The sequence below is a fragment of the Balaenoptera ricei genome, chromosome X (genome assembly GCF_028023285.1).
Source record: "Balaenoptera ricei isolate mBalRic1 chromosome X, mBalRic1.hap2, whole genome shotgun sequence".
NCBI classification, from domain to species: Eukaryota; Metazoa; Chordata; class Mammalia; order Artiodactyla; family Balaenopteridae; genus Balaenoptera; species Balaenoptera ricei.
This window is the reverse complement of record NC_082660.1, coordinates 59,628,294-59,642,443: the sequence shown is the minus strand read 5'-3', so window position 1 is coordinate 59,642,443 and position 14,150 is coordinate 59,628,294.

Below are 14,150 nucleotides of genomic sequence, written 5' to 3'. Positions count from 1 at the left end.
CTCACCAGCCTGAGAGGCTTGTCTGCTCACCCGCCGGGGCGGGCAGGGGATAGGAGCTGAGGCTCCGGCTTCAGAGGTCAGATCCCAGGGAGAGGACTGGGGTTGACTGCATGAACACAGCCTGAAGGAGGATAGTGCGCCACAGCTAGCCAGGAGGGAGTCCGGTAAAAAGGCTGGACCTGCCTAAGAGGCAAGAGACCATTGTTTCCGTGTGCGCAAGGAGAGGGGATTCAGAGCACCGCCTAAACGAGCTCCAGAGATGCGCACGAGCTGTGGTTATCAGCGCGGACACCAGAGACGGGAACAAAACGCTAAGGCTGCTGCTGCAGCCACCAAGAAGCCTGTGTGCAAACACAGGTCACTATCCACACCTCCCCTCCTAGGAGCCTATGCAGCGTGCCACGGCCAGGGTCCCCTGATCCACGGACAACTTCCCTGGGAGAACGCATGGCACGCCTCAGGCTGCTGCAACATCACGCCGGCCTCTGCCACCGCAGGCTTGCCCCGCAATCCGTACCCCTCCCTCTCCCCGGCCTCAGTGAGCCAGAGCCCCCTAATCAGCTGCTCCTTTAACTCCTTCCTGTCTGAGTGAAGAACAGACACCCTCAGGTGACCTACACGCAGAGGTGGGGCCAATTCCAAAGCTGAACCCCAGGAGCTGTGCGAACAAAGAAGAGAAAGGGAAATTTCTCCCAGCAGCTTCCGGAGCAGTGGATTAAATCTCCACAATCAACTTGACATACCCTACATCTGTGGAATACCTGAATAGACATAGAATCATCCCAAATTTGAGGCGGTGGACTTTGGGAGCAATGATATATATATATTTTTCTTTTTCTCTTTTTGTGAGTGTGTATGTGTATGCTTCTTTGTGTGATTTAATTTGTATTGCATTGCTTTTACCATTTGTCCTAGGGTCTGTCAGTCTGTTTTTTTTTTTTTTAGTATGGTTTTAGTGCTTGTTATCATTGGTGGATTTGTTTTTTGGTTTGGTTGCTCTCTTCTTTCTTTCTTTCCTTTTTAAATTACTTTTTAATTTTTTAAATTTTTAATAATTATTCTTTATTTTAATTACTTTATTTTATTTTATTTTACTTTTTCTTCTTTCTCTCTTTTTTTCTCCCTTTTCTTCTGAGCCGAGTCGCTGACATGGTCTTTGTGCTCTGGCTGGGTGTCACGCCTGTCTCTCTGTGGTGGGAGAGCCAAGTTCAGGACATTGGTCCACCAAAGACCTCCAGCTCCACGTAATATCAAACAGTGAAAGCTCCCCCAGAGATCTCCATCTCAATGCTAAGACACAGCTCCACTCAACAACCAGCAAGCTACAGTGCTGGACACCTAGCAAGACAGGAACACGATGCCACCCATTAGAAGAGAGGCTGCCTAAAATCATAATAAGGTCATAGACACCCCAAAACACACCGCCGGATGTGGTCTGGCCCACCAGAAAGACAAGATCCAGCCTCAACCACCAGAACACAGGCACTAGTCCCCTCCACCAGGAAACCTACACAACCCATGGAACCAACCTTAGCCATTGGTGGCAGACACCAAAAACAACAGGAAACACGAAACTGCACCTGTGAGAAGGAAACCCCAAACACAGTACGTTAAGCAAAATGAAAAGACAGAGAAACACACAGCAGATGAAGGAGCAAGGTAAAAACCCATCTGACGAAACAAATGAAGAGGAAATAGGCAATCTACGTGAAAAAGAATTCAGAGTAATGAAAGTAAAGATGGTCCAAAATCTTGGAAATAGAATGGAGAAAATACAAAAAACATTTAACAAACACCTAGAAGAACTAAAGAGCAAACAAACAATGATGAACAAAACAATAAGTGAAATTACAAATTATCTAGAAAGAATCCATAGCAGAAAAACTGAGGCAGAAGAATGGATAAGTGACATAGAAGATAAAATAGTGGAACTAACTACAGCAGAGCAAAGAAAAAAGAACAAAAAGAATTGTGGACAATCTGAGAGACCTTTGGGACAACATTAAATGCAACAACATTCGAATTATAGGGATCCCAAAAGAAGAAGAAAAAAAGAAAGGGACTGAGAAAATATTTGAAGAGATTATAGTTGAAAACTTCCCTAATATGGGAAAGGAAATACTGAATCAAGTTCAGGAAGCACAGAGAGTGCCATACAGGATAAATCCAAAGAGAAACATGCCAAGACACATATTAATCAAACTATCAAAAATTAAATACAAGGAAAAATTATTAACAGCAGCAAGGGGAAAAGAACAAATAACGTATGGGGAATCCCCATAAGGTTAACAGCTGATCTTTCAGCAGAAACTCTGCAAGCCAAAAGGGAGAGACAAGATATATTTAAAGTGATGAAAGGGAAAAACCTACAACCAAGATTACTCTACCCAGCAAGAATCTCATTAAGATTTGACAGAGAAATTAAAATACTTACAACAAGCAAAAGCTAAGAGAATTCAGCACCACTAAACCAACTTTATAACAAATGCTAATGGAACTTCTCTAGTCAGGAAACAGAAGAGAAGGAAAAGACCTACAATAACAAACCCAAAACATTTAAGAAAATGGTAATAAGAACATACATATTGATAACTACCTTGAATGTAAATGGATTAAATGCTCCAACCAAAATACATAGACTGGCTAAATGGATACAAAAACAAGACCCGTATATATGCTGTCTACAAGAGACCCACTTCAGACCTAGGGACACATACAGACTGAAAGTGAGAGGATGGAGAAAGATATTCCATGCAAATGGAAATCAAAAGAAAGCTGGAGTAGCAATTCTCATATCAGACAAAATAGACTTTAAAGTAAAGATGATTACAAGGGACAAAGAAGGACACTACATAATGATCAAGGGATAGATCCAAGAAGAAGACATAACAATTGTAAATATTTATGCACCCAACATAGGAGCACCTCAATACATAAGGCAAATACTAACAGCCATTAAAGGAGATATTGACAGTAACATAATCATAGTAGGGGCCTTTAACACCCCACTTTCACCAATGGACAGATCATCCAAAATGAAAATAAATAATGAAACACAAGCTTTAAATGTTATATTAAACAAGATGGACTTAATTGATATTTACAAGACATTCCAGCCAAAAACAACAGAATACACTTTCTTCCCAGGTGCTCATGGAACATTCTCCAGGATAGATCATATCTTGGGTCACAAATAAAGCCTTGGTAAATTGAAGAAAATTGAAATCGTATAAAGTACCTTTTCCTACCACAGTGCAATGAGACTAGATATTAATTATAGGAAAAAATCTGTAAAAAATACAGACAATGGAGGCTAAACAATACACTACTTAATAACCAAGAGATCACTGAAGAAATCAAAAAGGAAATCAAAAAATACCTAGAACAAATGACAATGAAAATATGACGACCCAAAACCTATGGGGTGCAGCAGAAGCAGTTCTAAGAGGGAAGTTTATAGCAATATAATCCTACCTCAAGAAATAAGAAACATCTCAAATAAACAACCTAACCTTAAACCTAAAGCAATTAGAGAAAGAAGAACAAAAGAAACCCAAAGTTAGCAGAAGGAAAGAATCATAAAGATCAGATCAGAAAAAATGAAAAAGAAATGAAGGAAACGACAGCAAAGATCAATAAAACTAAAAGCTGGTTCCTTGAGAAGATAAACAAAATTGATAAACCATTAGCCAGACTCATCAAGAAAATAAGAGAGAAGACTAAAATCAATAGAATTAGAAATGAAAAAGGAGAAGTTACAACTGACACTGCAGAAGTGCAAAGTATCATGAGAGATTACTACAAGCAACTCTATGCCAATAAAATGGACAACCTGGAAGAAATGGACAAATTTTTAGAAAAGCACAACCTTCTGAGACTGAACCAGGAAGAAGAAAATATAAACAGACCAATCACAAGCACTGAAATTGGGACTGTGATTAAAAATCTTACAACACACAAAAGCTCAGGACAAGATGGATTCACAGGAGAATTCTGTCAAACATTTAGAAACGAGCTAACACCTATCCTTCTCAAACTCTTCCAAAATATAGCTGAGGGAGGAACAGTCCCAAATGCATTCTATGAGACCAACATCACCCTGATCCCAAAACCAAAGATGTCACAAAGAAAGAAAACTACAGACCAATGTCACTGAAAAACATAGATGCAAATATCCTCAACAAATACTAGCAAACAGAATCCAACAGCACATTAAAAGGATCATATACCATGATCAAGTTGGGTTTATCCCAGGAATGCAAGGAATCTTCCATATACGCAAATCAAACAATGTGATACACCACATTAACAAATTGAAGGATAAAAGCCATATGATCATCTCAATAGATGCAGAAAAAGCTTTTGACAAAATTCAACACCCATTTATCATAAAAACCTGCCAGAAAGTAGGCATAGACAGAACTTGCCTCAACATAATAAAGGCCATATATGACAGGCCCACAGCCAACATCGTTCTCAATGGTGAAAAACTGAAACCATTTCCACTAAGATCAGGAACAAGACAATGTTGCCCACTCTCACCACTATTACTCAACATAATTTTGGAAGTGTTAGCCACAGCAATCAGAGAAGAAAAAGAAATAAAAGGAATCCAAATCGGAAAAGAAATAAAGCTGTACCTGTTTGCAGATGACATGATATTATACATAGAGAATCCTAAAGATGCTACCAGAAAACTACTGGAACTAATCAATGAATTTGGTTAAGTAGTAGGATACAAAATTAATGCACAGAAATCTCTTGCATTCCTATACACTAATGATGAAAAATCTGAAAGAGAAATTAATGGAACACTCCCATTTACCATTGCAACAAAAAGAATAAAATACCTAGGAATAAACCTACCAAAGGAGACAAAAGACCTGTATGCAGAAGACTATAAGACACTGATGAAAGGAATTAAAGATGATACAAACAGATGGAGAGATATACCACATTCTTGGATTGGAAGAATCAACACTGTGAAAATAACTCTACTACCCAAAGCAATCTACAGATTCAATGAAATCCCTCAAACTACCAATGACATTTTTCACAGAACTAGAACAAAAAAATTCACAATTTGTATGGAAACAAATAAGACCCCAATAGCCAAAGCATTCTTGAGAAAGCAAAATGGAGCTGGAGGAATCATGCTCCTGACTTCAGACTATACTGCAAAGCTACAGTAATCAAGACAGTATGGTACTGGCACAAAAACAGAAATATAGATCAATAGAACAGGATAGAGAGCCCAGAGATAAACCCAGGCAACTCTTGTCAACTAATCTATGACAAAAGAGGCAAAAGTCTACAATGGGGAAAAGACAGTCTCTTCAATAAGTGGTGCTGGGAAAACTGGAGAGCTACATGTAAAAGAATGAAACTAGAACACTCCCTAACACCATACACAAAGATATATTCAAAATGGATTAAAGACCTAAATGTTAGACCAGACACTATAAAACTCTTAGAGGAAAACATAGGCAGGGAAGGTGGCCGAAAAATAAGACGCAGAGATCACCATCCTTCCCACAGATACATCAGAAATACATCTAAATGTGGAATTGCTCCTATAGAACACCCACTGAACATTGGCAGAAGACGTCAGACCTCCCAAAATGCAAGAAACTCCCCACGTACCTGGGAAGGGTAAAAGAAAAAAGAAACAACAGAGACAAAAGAATAGGGATGGGACATGCACTAGTGGGAGGGAGCTGTGAAGGAGGAAAGGTTTCCACACACTAGGAAGCCCCTTCACAGGCAGAGACTGCGAGTGGCAGAGGGGGGAAGATTTGGAGCCATGGAGGAGAGCGCAGGAACAGGGGTGCAGAGAGCAAAGCAGAGAGATTCCCGCACAGAGGAGCGGTGCCGACCAGCACTCACCAGCACGAGTGGCTTGTCTGCTCACCCGCCGGGGCGGGCGGGGGCTGGGAGCTGAAGCTCGGGCTTTGGCCGGATTGCAGGGAGAGGACTGGGATTGGCGGCGTGAACACATCCTGAAGGGTTAGCGCACCACAGCTAGCCGGGAGGGAGTCCAGGAAAAGGTCTGGAGCTGCGGAACAGGCAAGAGACTTTTTCTTGCCTCTTTGTTTCCTGGTGCGCAAGGAGAGGGGATTAAGAGTGCCGCTTAAAGGAGCTCTGGAGACAGGCGCGAGCCGCGTCTATCAGCGCGGACCCCAGAGACGGGCATGAGTTGCTAAGGCTGCTGCTGCAGCCACCAAGAAGCCTGTGTGCAAGCACAGGTCACTATCCACACCACCCCTCCCGGGATCCTGTGCAGTCCGCCACTGCCAGGGTCCCGTGATCCAGGGACAACTTCCCTGGCAGAACGCATGGCGCGCCTCAGGCTGCTGCAACGTCACATTGGCCTCTGCCGCTGCAGGCTCACCCCGCATCCGTACCCTTCCCTCCCCCCAGCCTGAGTGAGCCAGAACCCTTGAAGCAGCTGCTCCTTTAACCCCGTCCTGTCTGAGCCACGAACAGACGCCCTCAGGGGACCTACATGCAGAGGCGGGTCCAAATCCAAAGCTGAAACCCGGGAGCTGTGCAAACAAAGAAGAGAAAGGGAAACCTCTCCCAGCAGCCTCAGAAGCAGCAGATTAAAGCTCCACAAACAACTTAATGTACCTGCATCTGTGGAATACCTGAATAGACAACGAATCATTCCAAATTGAGAAGGTGGACTTTGGGAGCAAGATATATTACTTTTTCCCCTTTTGCTCTTTTTGTGAGTGGTATGTGTATGCTTCTGTGTGAGATTTTGTCTGTATAGCTTTGCTTTCACCATTTGTCCTAGGGCTCTGTACATCTGTTTATTTTATTTTATTTGTTTTTACATTAAAATTGTTTTTCTTTTTTTCTTAATAATTATTTTTTATTTTTTTATTTTAATAACTTTATTTTATTTTATCTTACTTTATTTTATTTTTTCTCTTCCTTTTTTATTTTTCTATTTTTTCTCCCTTTTATTCTGACTGTGTGGATGAAAGGCTCTTGGTGCTCCAGCCAGGCATCAAGGCTGTGCCTCTGAGGTGGGAGAGCCAACTTCAGGACACTGGTGCACAAGAGACCTCCCAGCTCCACATAATACCAAATGATGAATATCTCCCAGAGATCTCCATCTCAATACCAAGACCCAGCTTCACTCAATGACCAGCAAGCTATAGTGCTGGACACCCTATGCCAAACAACTAGCAAAAGAGGAACACAGCCCCATCCATTAGCAGAGAGGCTGCCTAATATCATAGTAACGTCACAGACACCCCAAAACACACCACCAGACGTGGACCTGCCCACCAGAAAGACAAGATCCAGCCTCATCCACCAGAACACAGGCACTAGTCCCCCTCCATCAGGAAGCCTACACAACCCACTGAACCAAACTTAGCCACTGGGGACAGATACCAAAAACAACAGGAACTACAAACCTGCAACCTGTGTAAAGGAGACCCCAAACACAGTAAGATAAGCAAAATGAGAAGACAGAAAAACACACAGCAGATGAAGGAGAAGGGTCAAAACACACCAGACCTAACAAATGAAGAGGAAATATGTAGTCTACATAAAAAAGAATTCAGAATAATGATAGTAAAGATGATCCAAAATCTTGGAAATAAAATTGACAAAATGCAAGATACATTTAACAAGGATCTAGAAGAATTAAAGAAGAACCAAGCAACGATGAAAAACACAATAAATGAAATTAAAAATACTCTAGAATGGATCAATAGCAGAATAACTGAGGCAGAAGAACGGATAAGTGACCTGGAAGATAAAATAGTGGAAATAACTACTGCAGAGCAGAATAAAGAAAAAAGAAGGAAAGAACTGAGGACAGTCTCAGAGACCTCTGGGAGAACATTAAACGCACCAACATTCGAATTATAGGGGTCCCAGAAGAAGAAGAGAAAAAGAAAGGGACTGAGAAAATATTTGAAGAGATTATAGTTCAAAACTTCCTTAATATGGAAAAGGAAATAGTTAATCATGTCCTGGAAGCACAGAGAGTCACATACAGGATAAATCCAAGGAGAAACATGCCAAGACACATATTAATCAAACTGTCAAAAATTAAATATAAAGAAAACATATTAAAAGCAGCAAGGGAAAAACAACAAATAACACACAAGGGAATCCCCATAAGGTTAACAGCTGATCTTTCAGCAGAAACTCTGCAAGCCAGGAGGGAATAGCAGAACATATTTAAAGTGATGAAGGAGAAAAACCTACAACCAAGATTACTCTACCCAGCAAGGATCTCATTCAGATTTGATGGAGAAATTAAAACCTTTACAGACAAGCAAAAGCTGAGAGAGTTCAGCACCACCAAACCAGCTTTACAACAAATGCTAAAGGAACTTCTCTAGGCAAGGAACACAAGAGAAGGGAAACACCTACAATAACAAACCCAAAACATTTAAGAAAATGGTAATAGGAACGTACATATCGATAATTAACCTTAAATGTAAATGTATTAAAGGCTCCCACCAAAAGACACAGACTGGCGGAATCGATACAAGACCCATATATATGCTGTCTACAAGAGACCCACTTCAGACCTAGGGACACATACAGATTGAAAGTGAGGGGATGGATAAAGATATTCCATGCAAATGGAAATCAAAAGAAAGCTGGAGTAGCAATTCTCATATCAGACAAAATAGACTATAAAATAAAGACGATTACAAGAGACAAAGAAGAACACTACATAATGATCAAGGGATAGATCCAAGAAGAAGACATAACAATTGTAAATATTTATGCACCCAACATAGGAGCACCTCAATACATAAGGCAAATACTAACAGCCATTAAAGGAGATATCGACAGTAACATAATCATAGTAGGGGTCTTTAACACCTCACTTTCACCAATGAACAGATCATCCAAAATGAAAATAAATAATGAAATACAAGCTTTAAATGTTATATTAAACAAGATGGACTTAATTGATATTTACAAGACATTCCAGCCAAAAACAACAGAATACACTTTCTTCCCAGGTGCTCATGGAACATCCTCCAGGATAGATCATATCTTGGGTCACAAATCAAGCCTTGGTAAATTTAAGAAAATTGAAGTCGTATCAAGTATTTTCCAACCACAATGTTATGAGACTAGATATCAATTACAGGAAAAGACCTGTAAAAAATACAAACACATGGAGGCTACACAATACACTATTTAATAACGAAGTGATCATTGAAGAAATCAAAGTGGAAATCAAAAAAATACCTAGAAACAAATGACAATGGAGACACGATCCAAAACCTAAGGGATGCAGCAAAAGCAGTTCTAAGAGGGAAGTTTATAGCAATACAAGCCTACCTCAAGAAACAGGAAACATCTCGAATAAACAACCTAACCTTGCACGTAAAGCAATTAGAGAAAGAAGAACAAGGAAACCCCAAAGTTAGCAGAAGGAACGAAATCATAAAGATCAGATCAGAAATAAATGAAAAGGAAATGAAGTAAACAATAGCAAAGGTCAATAAAACTAAAAGCGTGTTCTTTGAAAAGATAAACAAAATTGATAAAACATTAGACAGACTCATCAAGAAAAAAAGGGAGAAGACTCAAATCAATAGAATTAGAAATGAAAAAGGAGAAGTAAAAACTGACACTGCAGAAATACAAAGGATCATGAGAGACTACCACAAGTAACTGTATGCTAATAAAATGGACAACCTGGAAGAAATGTACAAATTCTTAGAAGTGCACAACCTGCCGAGACTGAACCAGGAAGAAATAGAAAATATGAACAGACCAATCACAAGCACTAAAATTGAAACTGTGATTAAAAATCTTCCAACAAACAAAAGCCCAGGACCAGATGGCTTCACAGGCAAATTCTATCAAACATTTAGACAAGAGCTAACATCTGTCCTTCTCAAAATCTTCCAATATATTGCAGAGGTAGGAACACTCCCCAACTCATTCTTCGAGGCCACCATCATCCTGCTACCAAAACCAGACAAAGATGTCACAAAGAAAGAAAACTACAGGCCAATATCACTGCTGAATATAGATGCAAAAATCCTCAACAAAGTACTAGCGAACAGAATCCAACAGCACATTAAAAGGATCATACACCATGATCAACTGGGGTTTATTCCAGGAATGCAAGGATTCTTCAATATATTCAAATCAATCAACGTGATACACCATATTAAAAAATTGAAGGAGAAAAACCATATGATCATCTCAATAGATGCCGAGAAAGCTTTCCACAAAATTCAACACCCATTTATGATAAAAGCGCTGCAGAAAGTAGGCATAGAGGGAACTTTCCTCAACATAATAAAGGCCATATATGACAAACCCACAGCCAACATTCTCCTCAATGGTGAAAAACTGAAACCATTTCCACTAAGGTCAGGAACAAAATAAGGTTGCCGACTCTCACCACTATTATTCAACATAGTTTTGGAAGTTTTAGCTGCAGCAATCAGAGAAGAAAAAGAAATAAAAGGAATCCAAATCGGAAAAGAAGAATTAAAACTGTCACTGTTTGCAGATGACATGATACTATACATAGAGAATCCTAAAGATGCTTCCAGAAAACTACTAGAGCTAATCAATGAATTTGGTAAAATAGCAGATACAAAATTATTGCACAGAAATCCCTTGCATTCCTATACACTAATGATGAAAACTCTGAAAGACAAATTAAGAAAACACTCCCATTTACCATTGCAACAAAAAGAATAAAATATCTAGGAATAAACCTACCTAAGGAGACAAAAGACCTGTATGCAGAAAATTATAAGACACTGATGAAAGAAATTAAAGATGATACAAATAGATGGAGAGATATACCATGTTCATGGATTGGAAGAATCAACATTGTGATAATGACTCTACTACCCAAAGCAATCTACAGATTCAATGCAATCCCTATCAAACTACCACTGGCATTTTTCACAGAACTAGAACAAAACATTTCACAATTTGTATGGAAACACAAAAGACCCCAAATAGCCAAAGCCATCTTGAGAAAGAAAAATGGAGCTGGAGGTATCAGGCTCCCTGACTTTAGACTATACTACAAAGCTACAGTAATCAAGACAGTATAGTACTGGCACAAAAATAGAAATATAGATCAATGGAACAGGATAGAAAGCCCAGAGATAAACCCACGCACATATGGTCACCTTATCTTTGAAAAAGGAGGTAAGCAGATACAGTGGAGAAAAGACAGCCTCTTCAATAAGTAGTGCTGGGAAAACTGGACAGGTACATGTAAAAGTATGAACTTAGAACACTCCCTAACACCATACACAAAAATAAACTCAAAATGGATTAAAGACCTAAATGTAAGGCCAGACACTATCAAACTCTTAGAGGAAAACATAGGCAGAACACTGTAAGACATAAATCACAGCAAGATCCTTTTTGACCCAGCTCCTAGAGAAATGGAGAAAAATGAAAAATAAACAAATGGGACCTAATGAAACTTAAAAGCTTTTGCACAACAAAGGAAACCATAAACAAGACCAAAAGACAACCCTCAGAATGGGAGAAAATATTTGCAAATGAAGCAACTGACAAAAGATTAATCTCCACGATTTATAAGCAACTCATGCTGCTCAATATCAAAAAACAACCCAATCCAAAAATGGGCAGAAGACCTAAATAGACATTTCTCCAAAGAAGATATACTGATTGCCAACAAACACATGAAAGAATTCTCAACATCATTAATCATTAGAGAAATGCAAATCAAAACTACAATGAGATATCATCTCACCCCAGTCAAAATGGCCATCATCAAAAAATCTAGAAACAATAAATGCTGGAGAGGGTGTGGAGAAAAGGTAACACTCTTGCACTGTTGGTGGGAATGTAAATTGATACAGCCACTATGGAGAACAGTATGGAGATTCCTTAAAAAACTAAAAATAGAACTACCATACGACCCAGCAATCCCACTACTGGGCATATACCCTGAGAAAACCGTAATTCAAAAAGTGTCATGTACCAAAATGTTCATTGCAGCTCTATTTACAATAACCAGGGCATGGAAGCAACCTAAATGTCCATCATCATATGAATGGATAAAGAAGATGTGGCACATATATACAATGGAATATTACTTAGCCATAAAAAGAAACGAAATGGAGTTATTTGTAGTGAGGTGGATGGAGTTAGAGTCTGTCATACAGAGTGAAGTAAGTCAGAAAGAGAAAAACAAATACAGTATGCTAACACATATATATATGGAATCTAAGGGGGGAAAATAAGGTCATAAAGAACCTAGTGGCAAGAGGAGAATAAAGACACAGACCTACTAGAGAATGGACTTGAGGATATGGGGAGGGGGAAGGGTAAGTTGTGACAAAGTGAGAGAGTGGTATGGACATATATACACTACCAAACATAAAATAGATATCTGGTGGGAAGCAACCGCATAGCACAGGGAGATCAGCTCTGTGATTTGTGACCACCTAGAGGGGTGAGATAGGGAGGGTGGGAGGGAAGGAGATACAAGAGGGAAGAGATATGGGAACATATGTATATGTATAACTGATTCACTTTGTTATAAAGCAGAAACTAACACACCATTGTAAAGCAATTATACTCCAATAAAGATGTTAAAAATAAATAAATAAATCAATAAATAAAATAAATCCATGGGGAAAAAACAAAAAACAGGCAGAACACTCTTTGCCATAAATCGCATCAACATCTTTTTTGACCCTTCTCCTAACATAATGAAAATAAAACCAAAAATAAACAAGTTAGACCTAATTAAAAGCTTTTGCACAACAAAGGAAACCATAAGAAAGAGGAAGAGACAACAACCCTCAGAATGGGAGAAAATATTTGCAAATGAAGCAAGTGATAAAGGATTAATCTCCAAATTTCCAAGCAGTTCATGCAGCTATGGAAAAAACAAACAACACAATCCAAAAATGGGCAGAAGTCCTAAATAGACATTTCTCCAAAGAAGATATACAGATTGCCAACAAACAGATGAAAGAATGCTCAACATCACTAATCATTAGAGTAATGCATATCAAAAGTCCAGTGAGGTATCACCTCACAGCAGTCAGAATGGCCATCATCAAATAATCTACAAACAGTAAGTGCTTGAGAGTTTGTGGAGAAAAGGGAACCCTCTTCCACTGTTGGTGGGAATGGAAATTGATATAGCCACTATGGAGGACAGTATGGAGGTTCCTTAAAAATCTAAAAATAGAACTACCATACAACCCAGCAATCCCACTACCGGGCATATACCCTGAGAAAACCATAATTCAAAAGAGTCATGTACCACAATGTTCACTGCAGCATTATTTACAATAGTCAGGACATGGAAGCAGCCTAAGTATCCATCGACAGATGAATGGATAAAGAAGAAGATGTGGCACATTTATACAATGTAATATTACTCAGCCATAAAAAGAAACGAAATTGAGATTTTTGTAGTGAGGTGGATGGACTTAGAGTCTGTCATACAGGGTGAAGTAAATCAGAAAAAAAAACCCAAATACCATATGCTAACACATATCTATGGAATCTGAAAGAAAAAGAAAAAGGTTCTGAAGAACCTAGGGGCCTGACAGGTATAAAGTAAAGACGTAGATGTAGAGAATGGACTTGAGGACACGGAGAGGGGGAAGTTCAAGCTGGGACGAAGGGAGAGAGTGGCATGGACTTATATATACTACCAAATGTAAAATAGATAGCTAGTGAGGAGCAGTTGCATATACAGGGAGATCAGCTCAGTGCTTTGTGACCATCTAGAGGGGTGGGATAGGGAGGGTTGGAGGGAGATGCAAGAGGGAGGAGATATGGGGATATATGTATATGTATAGCTGATTCACTTTGTTATACAACAGAAACTAACACACCACTGTAAACCAATCATACTCCAATAAAGATGTTAAAAACAATCTGTGAATTAAAAGCAATTAATCTCTACAGAAACATTTGCACAAGTGAAAACATATATGTATATATACATATAGGTAAATATGTTTAATGTAGCATTCCTTATATTTGTGAAGAATTGGAATTCCCATAAATATTAATGAAAGGTTACTTAAATATATATTTCTCCTCAATGAAATATTCTGCAGCCACTGAAATGGAATAAGATTGATCTATGTGTGCTGACAAGGAAAGATGTCTGCAATGTATTA